We start from the raw sequence: 13,433 nt of genomic DNA on the forward strand, positions 1-13,433 counted from the left end.
AACCTCGGACTTCATACTGCTTCCAAACTTTATGTGTACAAGCACAAAGCTTCCTCTTTTCCTGTTTCTCCTAAAATTCCCTAGCAAGATCTTATTGGCAAGTTTAGATCAGGTGGTCACTATTTGACCTAAAGTAGCCAACCCAACCTGAGTTAGGTGAGAGAGTGTTAGATGGAGGGATGGGTGGGTCTCCAGGAAGAAAATATCTGCATTTCGCTGCAAAAAGGTCAGATGCTTACCTTGATCCTTAACAACTGGAGCACCACCAATACATTCAGACAGTTGGGTGCTTCTACTTGAGGTTTATAATCTGAGACTTGTGATAAACAACAATACGGACAGAGCCAGTTCATTCCACCAAAGTGGGGGCAATATTATCCAATGTCCAGTAACAGCCTTTTGTGCCCAGCCATCTGGCTAGGCTTTCTTTTCACTGTAACAAATATTCTATGTTCACATTTTTTGCTAGTGACAGAAAACAGAGATAGCATGAATGATAAAAATCCTTTAATAAGTTAATATTGACACAACTTCTTTAATTCTAAAGTGTTCTTATCTCTTAAGTAGAGGATGGGACTGCATGTTTTTCAGACTTAGTTTTATAGCTGTTGTCTGTTAGCAAGCACTGCAGAAAAATAAATATAACTTAGGGGACATAAAGAGAAAATTCTGAAGACCCAGTAGAACAGAAGAACTGAATGACTCTAAAAGTGGTAAGTTACTAAGAAGAATAAGGTGTATTAATATAAACCAAGGGTTAATTGCATAGGTATTCTCCATGAAAGTAACATGTGACAAATGATTAAGCCAGCATATAAAATAAAAATAATCTGGAGAATGATAGTGCATTATTTTCTTGCCAAACAATAATTTGTTTTTTTATTATACAGATAACTATTCAGAGAAAACATTAAAAACTTCTGTGTAGTTAGGATTAAAGGTGATAGCTGAATAAGGCTCACTGAGGAATATTTCAAGAGCATATAGCTATTTTTTAAGAGAGTGTATGTTGACTACGCATTAACCACTGGCTCTGGAGAATTCCAATATGGTAGTATTAAGACCTCTTCAGGTTATTAGGTAAGAAGAGACATTCTTGTAAGTCATTATGCATGACAATGGACATATGAACAATGAACACAATGAACACTGTCTACACAGAGAAGTGACAGCCTCCGCTTTTAGTGTTATTTAGGAATAAATTTCTTAATTTTGCCCTCTTTTACATGTATTTTCTTTTTTTTAAGTTTATTTATTTATTTTGAGAGAGACAGAGACAACATGATTGGAGGAGGGGCAGAGAAAGGGAGGGAGAGGGAGAGGATCCCAAGCAGGTTCCACGCTGCCAGCACAGAGCCCGATGTAGCACTTGAACCCACGAAACCCTGAGATCGTGACCTGAGCCTAAACCAAGAGTCAAATGCTCAACTGACTGACCCACCCAGGTACTCCACATGTAGTTTCCTTTTAAATTATCTTTTCCAAAGAACTCAACCATCTATTCCTTTCTAAAAGTATACATTTTTACATGTCATTACTTTTGTCTTCTCCCTCCTCTGATGTGTCTGTCACTCCACCACTTACCCTAGGTACCCTGCTCTCCCAGTATCTCCATCGGATCCTTCAGCATGACCTTCAAACATTATATACTAGTAATATATTCAAAGGTTTAAAAATGATGCCTTTAATATATGTACAACCTTTATTCTTCTGCCTTAGATTTCTCCTTTTTATAACTATGCTTCTTAAAGGGTATAACTTCACTGCTTCCATTTGGTTTTAATTTGTTCATTGCACTCCAGTTTCATTTTTAATGGATTAAATCCATGGTCCTTTTAGTCCACATCTAATAATGTGTCTAGCATTTGACACAATTTATGACTCCCTCCTTTAAAACTATCTCCTTTCTTGACTTCAATAATGACACAGTGTTCAGTCATTATTCACTAATTGGTTCATTTAACAGATATTTAATCAGTATCATTTGACAGGCATCATGGTAGGTGCCAAAGTATAAACTTAAATAAATAATATATGAACTTTTAAAGGAAAAATACACAAATAACTGTTATAAAATATGATAAATGCTATAAAAGAGATATTTACATTGTAAAATCGTATCACGGAAGAGGTCTCATTTTAAAATACTTCAATACAAATCACTGTTCCCATTCAAGTATATAAAGTTAAAATATATATATAAATCTGTTCATTTTAATGGAAAGAAACAAACAAAAATAGCTTCTAAAAAATTCTGTGTGAATGACATAAACCATTACTCATTCTGCAAAACAGATTAAGTATGAAAAACTAGTCTAAGTGATAGTATTAGTTCTGATTAACGTTATAGATAGAAAACATTCATCTTCATTAAATACTTATAAAAATAATTATTAATCAAATGGCACTTCAAAGGTGGTGTAGTTGAACTGAGAAAGTCTTTTAAAACTGAAGGGATCTCAGAAACCATCTGGTCCAAACTCATTGTTTTATAAAGACGGAACTGACTCTGGAAGACACTTGTTCTAAGTCACACACAGGGCACAACAGGATTAGAACCCACGAGGCTCTGTTCCAAATGATCTTTCACCAACCAGAAAAACTGAGCACAAAAGTAAGACTACACAGTGAAGTGCACACACCCCTTTCTGGAAAACATTTATAATAGTCCAGAGAAAAATATGTTAATGTGTATATGAGTATTACATGCTTTTCCCACCCCATCATTTATTCCAATTATAAAATGATGGATCAACTCCTAAATGCAGTATTAAACTCCCAGGTACCCTCAAATGGATGGTACTTAACACAGCTGAGACTATGTTGCTCTAAGAAACAAGAACAAAAAAATAAGATTCCTAGAAATGTCCTTCATATCTTATAAAAAAATTACAAGATGTGTCTCTAAATATCTCAAAGATAATGCAAGAAATATTTCCTTTATCTGTCATCTGATCACTTCATTTTAGCACAAATCCACAACTATTCCTTTTGAAAAAAATTAGTTGCCAACAGCAGACCTGAAGCTGATGTTCTCAAAATGTACATATTTACAGGAAAATTGCATCTTCTCTGTGGGGTGGGTTTGGTTTTAGAAGTCAGCCCATAAGGAAAAATCAACTTACTCAAAACCACTCTAAACAATTCCTCAGGGAGACATCACACAAGAAACTAACATACTATGCCCCACTCAGTCCACTCTGAGAGATTTTCCTCCCAACTTAAGAGTATATCACTCCTACAGGGGAAAAGCACCAGATGGATGACCTATCCTACCATAAGGACTTTGTTTTTTTTAAAGTACAATGTGTACTTTTTAATGTATGAGAAATATCTTTAAAAACAGACTGATTCAGCATCATGAGGCGTTCACATCATGAGCACAGAAGCAACTTCAGAAATTGTTCAGGTTTCTGATCTCGCATTCACTAGGAGAGAATACGCTCATTGTATGTAATCTTCTGTAATTCTTAAATGGCTGTCTCTCCGTTCCTTCTTTTGATGTTGCAGTACATGAATAATTAAATTTATATAAGATATATATGTAAGTGATGCCATTCTACTTTATATACTCTTTTTCATATATATGAGACATACCTGTATATATACTGATCAATATAAATACATATATGGTGTGTATATATGTATATCAATATTCAACTATATACATATATAAGAAATGTTTTGATGGTATTAAAGCTTATTTCAGAAATCTGAATTTTGTTAAAATGCTCCAACAACAAAATACCTAGTGATACAATTTCTAAAATACACAAACTGTTGCATAATAAAGAATATGTCTGGTCTTTGTCCCAGGTTTCTAGGAGGAAAATTCTAAACTCTTGGAAAGTCCCTGGTGGTGAGTTGTCTTTATTACTTATGATGGGTCCCTTAAACCACACCTGACTTTATGTTCATAAAGTGACTCATGGTAGTCCCTCAGATAGTTTCAGGATAGGGTCTGGGCAATCCAGAAAGATCAACCATGTGATTGGAGTAATGAGGCTTTCAGCCATGTGGTATTAGCATGACTTCATGATCTCCAATGAGAGGAGGGGACAGGAGATGGAATTCAATCATTTGGCCAATGATTCAATTAACCGTAACTGAATACCTGAAGACTGATGAGCTTCCTTATTAGTGATTAAAATACGCCAGGAGGATGATACATTCTAAGAACATGGAAGCTTTAAATGTGGGTCCCTCCCAGATCTCATCCTGTGTCTCTACATTTAGCAAGTTGTAATTTGTAATCTTTTTAATGTTTATTTATTTATTTTTGAGACAGAGAGACAGAGCATGTGCAGGGGAGGGGCAGAGAGGGAGACACAGAATCCGAAGCAGGCTCCAGGCCCTGAGCTGTCAGCACAGAGCCCGACGTGGGGCTCAAACCCATGGACTGTGAGATCATGACCTGAGCCCAAGTCGGACGCTCAACTGACCAAGCCACCCAGGCGCCCCTTAATTTGTAATCTTTATAATGAAACTTTAATTGTAAATATAGCATATTCCTCGATTCTTTGAGTTGTTCTAGTGAATTATTGAACTTGAGAGGGTTAGTGGGGGTCCTCAAATTTATAGCCGGTTGGTCAGAAGTGTGAGTGGCTTGGGAAGCCCAGAGCTTGCAACTGATGTCTAAATTGCATCCCTCAACATGTGAAGCCTATGCTAACTCTGGGTAGTTAGTATCAGAACCATAGTGCAGTGACCATGCCATAAATGTACTAACACTATGTTTGAAGGTAAAGAGTGACCTGTATATCTGCTTAATATGTAACTGATCTAAGCTTCTTCAAGAAGCTACACACACTGAGTAGTAGATAAAAAATGAACTTAATCTAGTCTGATAATGTGAACAGTCTATTTATTTATTTATTTATTTATTTATTTATTGAGAGAGAGAGAGAGAGAGAGAGAGAGAGAGAGAGAGAGAGCAAGCAGGGGAGGGGCAGAGAGAGGGGGAGAGAAAGATAATCCCAAGCAGGCTCCATGCTGATGGACAAAGCTGCCTCTCAACATGCGGCTCAAATTCATGAACTGTGAGATCATGACCTGAGCCAAGATCAAGAGTCAGACACTTAACTGACTGAGCCACCCCGTACCCCTGAACAGTCCCTTTAAATAAAGCTATGATTCCCCAAGACTTCCATATCTTGTGCCCTGGCTATAATCTGAGATGACAGCTCAGGATGATGGAACCTATACAAACTCACAAAAAAGGAGTAAGGGTCAGGGGCCACAAAAGATGCTGTCCTTTACCTCCTCCATCCCTTGTCCATCTCCCTTATAATCACAAACTATCTCTGGTTAATGTTACTTGGGATCTCTGATGGAGCCTGGTCACTGTTGCCAGTCAGCTTATACTTACCTAAGCCCCATGCTCCATTGATTCTCCTTGTACGGGTCGTCCACCTCCCACTTTTACTGCAGGGTCAAACTGCTTTTTCCCAAGGCTGGTCCAACTGCAAACCCACAAATACTCAAACCAATTGCCTCCATCATGTCCTCTCAGGGAGATTTGATCTGAGAACCCACGGGCCTTTTCATCCTACAGGGAAAACAGGCATGTCCAGGAAACCACATTCCCTTATACCCTTAGTTGAGGGAGTCTCATCTCAGAATAAAGAGTGGGAATCCAATATGGTCAAATCCTCCTTCTTCTTTATATGCCTCTCTTTTATCTAATATATCTTTAGATCTTTAACCTGACCAATATCTGTCCCTCCTTCCTGTCATTTCTTCTCTTATAGAGAGGATCAGGCTTTACCCATTCTTTACATCACTACTCAAGGTCAGAGTTCAGAAGCTACAAATGAAATTTCGGCTTAATGGAGAAATTAAAACAAAGCAGTTTATCTTTTTTCAAAACATTATCCTTCGTTAAATAAGGATATAAACTTGTTATCTATTTAAAATAATAAAATACGTGTATATGGCCAAAATAGAAAACCTGTTTAAAGTAAAACTACATTAGGTATTTTTCTGCTTTTCTTCATAATGATATTGCTAAAAAACAAACCAATGTTTCAACTATTTTAATTTAATCAATGTGCATTCATCTTGAATCATGCTTTTATTTTTTTATTTCTTTTCAATGTTTATTATTTTTGAGAGAGACATATTTTATAATATGTAAAATCAGGAAAAGAAAAATGGTTGTAATAACTTTCAAAATATATTTCCAGAATTTTTAAAGTTCATTCGCTCAAAAGCATTTATAACAAAAGGATCATACTGTACATGGAACATTGTGTCCTATATTTTTAATTTAACACCAAATAATAAACATAATAGTAGAATATTAAACAAGTTTGGAACATTTTTATTGTGGAATTAAAGAAAAATTAAATAATAACATCAAAACGTTCCACGAGCCCTTAATGAATAAAAGAACTGTGCAAAGAGCTTCATATATGTGATTTTATTTAATGACACAAAATCTATGTAATGGGCACTGTCATTATTCCTTTTATTGATTTTTTAAAAGGTTAGAAGTGGTTAAGTCAACTGCCCAAGGTTACAGAGCTATTAATATGTATCTCTGATCACTGTGGTTGCAGTCAATGATTAAATGATCATTAATATAAATGATTGTTCAAATACAACTTTTCCCATTAAACACACTCAAGGTATGTCTTTAATTCTTGAAGATAAAATGTTTGGAAAGATCAATAAAAAAGTTATTTTTCTTTATTTTTAAAGAGAGAGACAGAGCACGAGCAGGGGAGGTGCAGAGAGAGAGACATACACACACAGAATCCAAAGCAGACTCGTCTCTGAGCTGTCAGCACAGAGCCCAAAGTGGGGCTCGAATCCACAAACTGTGAGATCATGACCTGAGCCGAAGTCAGATGCTGAACCAACTGAGCCACCCAGGCACCCTTAAAAAACAGTATTTTTAAATGTAATTTAAATGTAATTTAAAAATGCTCTCTTGATAAAACCTCTAGCAAATGTGTGTGTGTGTTTTTTTTAATATAAAATCTTTACCCCACATTATTGTAATAGAGATCAAATTACTTTTGGGGGGCCTTGTAGTTTAAGATTTGCTGTTCCTAGTAAAAAATACCAAATTTGTAATTTGGTCCATGGTATATTTACACAGGAGAAAGAAACATTTATTTGGAACTGTGTATAAGAAGCTTTTAAAAGCATTCATGGTATTAATACATACAACAACTTAGATGGCTCTCCAAAGGTATTAGGTTGAGTGATAGCAGGTAGTGTCCTGAGGTTAGATTATATATGATTCCATTTACATGACACTTGAAAAGATAAAAGTAAAATTATAGTGATGGAGAACGGATCAAATTGCCAGGGGATAGTGGGCAGGGGATAGTGTGATGACACAATGATAGCAGGAGGGAATTTTTGGTGTGACAGAACTGTCCTATGTTTGGGTTGTGGCAGTGGTTGCATGCACTCTATATATGCGTTATAATTCATAGAAATTTATACCAAAAAAAGTCAATTTTACTCTAGGTTAATTTACAAAATAGAACAAAATAAGAGTTTTCTTAGAGTTATAATAATTATGACCATATAAAAAAACATGATGCTCACTAAGGCTGTTTTTCTAGAAATGTCTATTTTTTGTTGTTAAACAGTGTGAATTACTAACATATCATATGTAAAGAAAATATGTAAAGAAAAATTAATAAAAATTCATAACCTATATTTAAAATTACCAATGCAATATGTAACAAGAACTAATATTGTTTAGTTGGTATCATGAGAAGGCAATGAGATTGATTAATTAATTAATTAAGCTAATAATAAGTTTAAATGAAATGTCATGCTCCAAATGTCATATATGACTATCAGATTTTTAGATTGTGCTGCAGATTGGTGGGAAGGAACAGCACAGAGATATGTGTAACAAGTTCCTAATCAATATGGTGACGGTCACCAACCTTAAGAAAAGAGGGGGTGCCACACAAAGCAGTAGCATATCTTGGCCTGTCTTCTCCTTATCCACTGATCTCCTAAAGGGTAGGTACACAACTGCTACCACATTCTCTGTAGTAGTGTGAAAATAGCCAATTCTTTGCTACTGACAACGTGTGTGTTATGTCACCATTCTGGAATGCTAACAATCCATGCATGTCCATCTAACAGGTATTTACAGACAGCCATTCAGATTCTTGAACCACATTAGACATTAGTGAGACTGCACCCTCAAAGGAGAAAAGGCAGAGTCAATACTTAGGTTCTCCACGTGATCGCTATTTCTAGGTCCTTTCTGATAAACTTGAACCCCGCGTTCCTCTCTCTGCCTCTGATTTCAGAGCTTTCATCTGGTGATTCTGATCCTGTGTGTGGTCTGACAGTCCAATCACAAATCTTTCTTTGCAGCTAAGAACGTATAACCCCCTGAAGGAACACAAAAAAGAGCAGCAGGGCTTCAATCCCTGATGCTACTAGGAGCTCCAAAACCGCTATTTAAAACGCTCCTGCAGAATAGCAATTAAGTATCACCCTTAACTATATTATATTATTTTTGGAATATCTATTACGGGTGTTAAAGATGCTTTGGTTGACCCCAAGATCTCAAAGCGGTCAATAATGCTGCCTTAAAAGCACTCTAATATCATAACAAAAGGAAAAGAATCCATCTGTATACCGTTCCAGGCTATAAACATTCTCAGTAGGAATTGTACCTCTGACTTTCACTCTCTCATTAGAGCTTTACTTAATATGTCAGATCTGTGATCATGATTTTGGCTTGCAACTAGACAGATGGTATTCAATTGCACATTTAATGTTACAATTTCTAATATCACAATACAAAAATAGTGATCATGGGCTGCATATCCATTTTCTGTAGACACCCAGGAAAAATAACTCACATTTCCTCTTTTATCATCTACTTCTGTGCAGCCAGAAGGTTCCATGCCACGCCTTACCATCTGTTGATGGATTGCTTGCTAATATATTTTTGTTTTAATTAGGGAATTAATGGAGAATTCTAGATAACATAATATTCTGTGTAATAGTGATGGATGATCATTTTTTAAAGAGTTTTAATATATCTAAGATTAACGCTAAATGAACCATTCTTGACTTTTTTCTCAATGTTTCAGAAGCCCCATCAGGATTTTGAAATTCCTTGTATTTAAAAACAAAAAGAGCTTACAAAAATCCTACTAAATAGAAAACAGTCAGAATTAGAGCAGGTGATTCTTACTCCTATGTCACTGTGTTCAGCTTCCCAGGCACAAAAGTTCGCATCCTTCCATTAACACTAAACGAATGCAGTGATAACACATTGCACAACCCGTCAATTGCCTCTATAGTAATATGATCCCTAGAATACCCTTTGACTTTCCAGTGCCCATGAACAAAATATGTGCATCTGCATTTCTACCTGCAGGCACCATGGTGTCCTTACAGACTTTTTGTTTTTCTTAAAAAAATAAACCTCCGCTCTCCTGAGAGGGCTTGCATTCAATGAGTCACATGTTCCTTTATAGAAACACAGTCCTAATTTGATTGATTCTTTTATAGTTTACACTGCTCTCACGTTTCCCAAGATTAATTGTTTGCTATGGTAAGGCTTTGTGTTACCTGAGGTTAGATGACATGCAAACAAAAAGATTTTGATATCTTCTCCTACTTTCAGGTAATTTTATTAAAAGTAATTTGAATGTTAAGTAAACTGATGTTTCCTTTGGTTCTGAAAACTGGCAGATTATTCTATTATGAAGCAAAAAACATATATATAGTTATAGTTAGTTATATAGTTATTAAAATTTTTTCAAAGCTTATAGGAGGTTGAAGAGTAATAATTTCCAAAGGATGCCCTCTAAATTTAAATTTAAAAATGCACTATTTTTGAGATCACTGATTTTAAAATTGGTAAATTTTTATCTGTGACATACACACTTGATGTAATTTATGACCATACACTTAATAATTACTTTTATTTTTTGAAAAATAGAGCACAAGTAGGGGAGAGGGAGAGGGAGAGGAAGAGGGAGAGGGAGAATCTTAAGCAGGCTCCACACTCAGTGTGGAGCCAAATGCCGGGCTCAGTCCCACGACTCTGGGATCATGACCTGCGCTGAAATCAAGGGTCAGATGCCCAACCAACTGAGCTACCCAGGTGCCCCAATAATTACTTTTTAATACCCCCATCTCCACAATGGAAATAATTCCTAAAAGTAAAGACAAATGTAATTAAGACAGCTGGAAACTGAATTCATCACAATATGATGACATCAGTGAATTTCATCCACCAAAATAGACAGTATTTCTCATACCGCTCCTTTCACCAATTAATTCTTTAAAAAAATTTTTTGAATGTTTATTTATTTCTGAGAGTGAGAGAGACAGACAGAGCATGAGCAGGGGAGAGGCAGAGACAGGAAGACACATGTCTGAAGCAGGCTCCAGGCTCTGAGCTGTCAGCACAGAGCCCGATGCAGGACTTGAACTCACAGATTGTGAGATCATGACCTAAGCTGAAGTCAGGCGCTTAACCAACTGAGCCATCCAGGCGCCCCCACCAATTAATTCTTATGACAAAGTAGATAGTTACAAATCCATTACAACCACTGGCCATACAACCAGTGCAAATGTGGGCCTGAAACATAATCATTATTCACCGTATTTCATAGAAATTTAAAGTCCCACTTAAGCTTATCAACCTCAGCTCATACATATTGACCCTGTGATCATTCTTTATTGAGCAGATATCTATGGAATATTGACTTTGTGATCAGCACTATGACAGGCTTCAGTGAATAAAAGTAAGCACAAGTATACTGGGCCCTGCTGTCTGGAGTCTACACTGAAAAAGAAAGAAAGCCAATTTATAGAAATGTATAATTATATAGTGACATAACTAGTATGAAAGAAAAGAATATGGTGCTATAAACCTATGAAAATAGAGAAATCTGACCTTACCTAATGCGTAAACAAAGACTGTTATATAAGTTAGGCTAATGTTCAGTTGCATATAAAAATCACAAAATAAAAGTGACAGAAACAAGAGAGAAGTTTACTGCTCCCTCATGGAAAAAAACCTACTGGATATATGTGGTCCAAGGCTATTTATAGGAAGTCCAAGTAGCCAGAAGCCTATACTCCTTTTTTGGTTTCTGCCAATTTAAGTATGTGCTTCTGCCTCATCGTCGAAGATGGCTGCTTGAGGTCCAGCAATCAGTTTGCATTCAAATCAGCAAGAAGGAGTAAAGTGGGGAATAGTGCCTTCCATCTCCTTTAAAGAGCTTTCTAGAAGTTTTGCACAACCTGTTCCCAAACATTAGTGGGTGAAAACTTAGTCATACAGCCATACCTAGCTGTAGAAGAGGATGGTGCGGCTATGTGAAATGTGCCTAATTAAGAATTAGGAGTCTTGTAATAAAGAAGAAAGAAATTGATATTTGGAGGCAAGTACAGGAGTCTTGTAATAAAGAAGAAAGAAATTGATATTTGGAGGCAAGATGACTTTAGATCTGAGGTTTGAAGGTGAACAGTGGTGACAGATGGTGACAGGAGGAGGAGAATGAAGGGCTTTCCAGGCAAAGGCACAATCCACATGGTTGTGCCGGCGTCCCTTGCAGTGGGATGTGGACCACTGGTGTCCAGTAGTCTTTTATGTGGGAAAAGAAAGAACTTATCTCTTGTTTTAGCAGTGCTGTTTTGAGATTTTTTTTTTTCCCTAGAGAAAGAGGGCACAAGTGGGTGAGAAGAGAGACACAGAGAGAGACAGAGACAGACAGAAGCGGGGCTCACCTAGAACAGGGCTCGTGCTCACCCAAGGTGAGACTTGAACTCATCCGATGTGGGGACTCGAATTCACAAACTGTGAGATCATAACCTGAGCCGAAGTTAGATGTTTAACGACTGAGCCACCCAGGCATCCCTTGAGATTTTTAAAATATGCAATTCAAACTAATCCTAACTAATCCTATCTAATATAACAGCCTTTACTAACCCCTTAGATAAGGTCTAGTTTCCATATTTTACTATTTTTCTTGAGGCTGGTGCATAGTTTTGTTTATTAATAATCATAGGTTTACAATGAGTTTGTGTAAGCTTCCAACAGTATCAAAGACACAAGTAAATAAATCTCTCCTGTCAATATCATATAAATGTCACAAGTGTGTGTGTGCATAGACATATACACACACATGTGTATGCCACATATATACATATTGTGTATGTATACATATATATACACACAAACACACATATACATACATACATATTTCATAAAAGCTGTTTGAAGTACTTTTGCTAAAGTAAAGATTTTGAAAATTCTTAGGTGATCAATCTCACATTTTAGAAAATATTCCTTTGAAAACATGTCCTAAAGTCCATTTTACTGCTATGCTTTCATCTGATACATATTCTCTGGAAATATCCCCTGCCCATTTATTTTTTGACGAGAGGGTATTGGCAATTTATCCAAAACTATTTAAAATACTTTTAGAGCAGTCATTTGTTTTTTTTTTTTTTAAATCCAGACTTGGCAGGAATAGTTCTGAAATACAGCTGAAGATACTAGAATTTCACATAAACATTATCATAAGTCAAATATGAGAATTGTTATTTTGAATTTTGTTGGTCAGGATAATAAAATGCATTACTAAATAGGCTATTCTGATCTATAGATTTACTCAATAGGGATTCAAATTCTTTCAATACATAATGGTATTTTACCTAAGGAAGTTAAGCATTAGTGTATTTGGTCTTAAAATATAAAAAATAAAAAAAACACATAAGGAGTTACTTCTTTTACTTTTTTTTTTCTTCTAAATTTTCTCTTTGGATTGGTTATTTCCCATATAAAAGGCTCCTGTCCTAATTAGCAAACAAACAAAAGCAGACCCATAAATGCAGAGAACAAACTGATGGTTGCCAGAGGAGAGGAGGGTGGAGGGAAAAGGGTATTCAGCAAAATGGGTGAACACAGTGGAAGTTACAGGCTTGCAGTTTTGGAATGAATAAGTCACGGGGATGAGAGGGACAGCATAGATGGGGTGCCTGGGTGGTTCAGTCGGTTAAACACTGATTCTTGGTTTCAGCTCAGGTCATGACCTCATGGTTTGAGTTTGAGACCCACAAGGGGCTCCGCTGGCTTTGCGGGGCCTGCTTGGGATTCTGTCTCTTTCTGCCCCTCCCCTCCCCCCCACACACACTCTCTCTCTCTCTCTCTCTCTCTCAAAATAAATAATTTTTTTTTTTAAAAAAGGCACAGCACAAAGAATATAGTCAATGGTACTGTAATAGCATTTTATGCTGAAAGATGTTAGTTAACTTGTGGTGAGCATAACAATGTACAGTTATCAAATCACTATGCTGTACACCTATTGTACACTATGTCAACTACATTGTACAATATTACTAACGTAATATTTGTCAACTATACTTCAATTTAAAAAAAAAAGGCTCCTGGACTACCTGCATGGCTCAGTTGGTAAAGC

General features: G+C 36.3%; 1 protein-coding gene and 1 pseudogene across 1 annotated transcript in view; both read right to left on the minus strand.

The window, feature by feature from the left end:
- The window catches only part of PPFIA2 (PTPRF interacting protein alpha 2), a 487,632-nt gene that overhangs the window by 294,886 nt on the left and 179,313 nt on the right, over positions 1 to 13,433 (minus strand). The gene's annotated exons all lie outside the window — the stretch shown is intronic.
- The window catches only part of LOC102959227, a 31,334-nt pseudogene continuing 23,269 nt past the window's right edge, over positions 5,369 to 13,433 (minus strand).

Source organism: Panthera tigris, chromosome B4 (assembly GCF_018350195.1).
Source record: "Panthera tigris isolate Pti1 chromosome B4, P.tigris_Pti1_mat1.1, whole genome shotgun sequence".
NCBI lineage: Eukaryota > Metazoa > Chordata > Mammalia > Carnivora > Felidae > Panthera > Panthera tigris.